Genomic DNA, 2,500 nt, shown 5'->3' on the forward strand with positions numbered 1-2,500 from the left:
GTCCAATTCGATAACACAATAACACCAAGGCAACATCGAGGGTAAGAATGCGCGTGTCAAGTGTGATGAAAAGTCTCCCCCACACAGCGCACACAACACAACAGCGCAACGGTTTGTTGAATTTCTCACTGCGCAAGCCAGCACTCGCAGTACGCAGTGTGTATAACACTGCCCCGTCGGCAATAACACCAAGTCCCAGAACGCGTCCACGTCCCGGAATGCAAAGTGTCAAGTGTTGGAAAAGTCCCCCACACAGCGCACACAACACAACAGCGCAACGGTTTGTTGAATTTCTCACTGCGCAAGCCAGCACTCGCAGTACGCAGTGTGTATAACACTGCCCCGTCGGCAATAACACCAAGTCCCAGAACGCGTCCACGTCCCGGAATGCAAAGTGTCAAGTGTTGGAAAAGTCCCCCACACAGCGCACACAACACAACAGCGCAACGGTTTGTTGAATTTCTCACTGCGCAAGCCAGCACTCGCAGTACGCAGTGTGTATAACACTGCCCCGTCGGCAATAACACCAAGTCCCAGAACGCGTCCACGTCCCGGAATGCAAAGTGTCAAGTGTTGGAAAAGTCCCCCACACAGCGCACACAACACAACAGCGCAACGGTTTGTTGAATTTCTCACTGCGCAAGCCAGCACTCGCAGTACGAAATGTGTATAACGCTGCCCCGTCGGCAATAACACCAAGACCCGGAAAGCGTCCACGTCCCGGAATGCAAAGTGTCAAGTGTTGGAAAAGTCCCCCGCACAGCGCACACAACACAACAGCGCAACAGTCCGGCACTGATATTAAGTCCAATTCGATAACACAATAACACCAAGGCAACATCGAGGGTAAGAATGCGCGTGTCAAGTGTGATGAAAAGTCTCCCCCACACAGCGCACACAACACAACAGCGCAACAGTTTGTTTAATTTCTCACTGCGCGAGCCAGCACTCGCAGTACGAAATGTGTATAACGCTGCCCCGTCGGCAATAACACCAAGACCCGGAAAGCGTCCACGTCCCGGAATGCAAAGTGTCAAGTGTTGGAAAAGTCCCCCGCACAGCGCACACAACACAACAGCGCAACAGTCCGGCACTGATATTAAGTCCAATTCGATAACACAATAACACCAAGGCAACATCGAGGGTAAGAATGCGCGTGTCAAGTGTGATGAAAAGTCTCCCCCACACAGCGCACACAACACAACAGCGCAACAGTTTGTTTAATTTCTCACTGCGCGAGCCAGCACTCGCAGTACGCAGTGTGTGCATCGGCCCGGCACTGGTATTAAGTCCAATTCGATAATACAATAACACCAAGCCAACATCAAGCACAGCACAGCACAACAGTTTGTTTTATTTCTCACCCGCAGTATTACATCGACAACGGCGCGTACATGACTATTGAAAAAAAAAAAAACAACACATTCACACATTGGTCACACATCATCATCTTTACCTACGGGAAAACTGAAACTGTTGGAAAAAAGTTCAACTATTGAAAAAATGTCAACTATTGAAACAAGTAACCAACTATTGAAACAACCAACACCTTAGGCACGGCCCAAGTACAAGTACGAGTTCAATAGTAGGGTTACCCCCCATCGGAATATGACCGACACCCGGCACTGGTACCGATTGCGGTGCGTGAACATTTCCCGACCCAGCATGGTGTCTCGGCTAGTGGTACAAGTCTATCCAAGGCACCCCTATAACGATGCCCCCAGTGCGGTATATACCCATGCCGAGGCAACGTTGGTATGACCATGTTTTACACTATTGTGGGGAAAGTTGGTGAGTGAAAAGTTTGAGGCATAACTTGCGAAGCTTGTATGGATGTTCGGTAGTACGATGCCGTACGGGTGGGGTCAAGTTACTGTCGGTAGGGTCGAACGTCTATCGAATCCAGTGAGTCGGATGGCCATCCATCGGAAGGGGGTAACCCCGACGGGTGAGCGTCATACGATTCCGGTGAGCTTCGCATGTCGAACCACCCCCCTGGTGGTGGTAAGATGTGCGTACTCCAGTGTGTGGTGTCGGGTCGTGCGTTGTGAGCGTCGAAGGGGCATAAGGCGATTGTCGCTCTCTCGTGTGCCATGCGAACCCTGTGCAGTACGGTGTGTCGAACATTGAAATACCTCCCATGTAAGACGCATCGCACCAGTGCAGGTAGTAGCACCACACGGGTAGTGACCGCTCTCTTGCTCCGAGTTTTTTTTCTCCCTGTTATGCCTCCTCCGCGCTAGGCGCTAGGCTGTGGTAGGTACGCGGTAGGGGAAAAAAAGCATACGCTCGCTCGCTCGCTCGCTCGGGTCTCGGGTGGGTCGTGTTTACATCAAAGTGGTACCGCTACCTCGTTATGAGCGAGTGTGGACATGTGTACAATACCCCCTCTCATGCGCTTCCAACGCGCGTGCTAGTAATTGTGTATGGGAATCTTTTGGCTAGTGTATGGCTCTGTCGGGTATGCGAACGAGGAACAAATTTACCGAGGATGAACGTG

Source organism: Toxorhynchites rutilus, unplaced genomic scaffold (assembly GCF_029784135.1).
Source record: "Toxorhynchites rutilus septentrionalis strain SRP unplaced genomic scaffold, ASM2978413v1 HiC_scaffold_229, whole genome shotgun sequence".
Taxonomy (NCBI): Eukaryota; Metazoa; Arthropoda; class Insecta; order Diptera; family Culicidae; genus Toxorhynchites; species Toxorhynchites rutilus.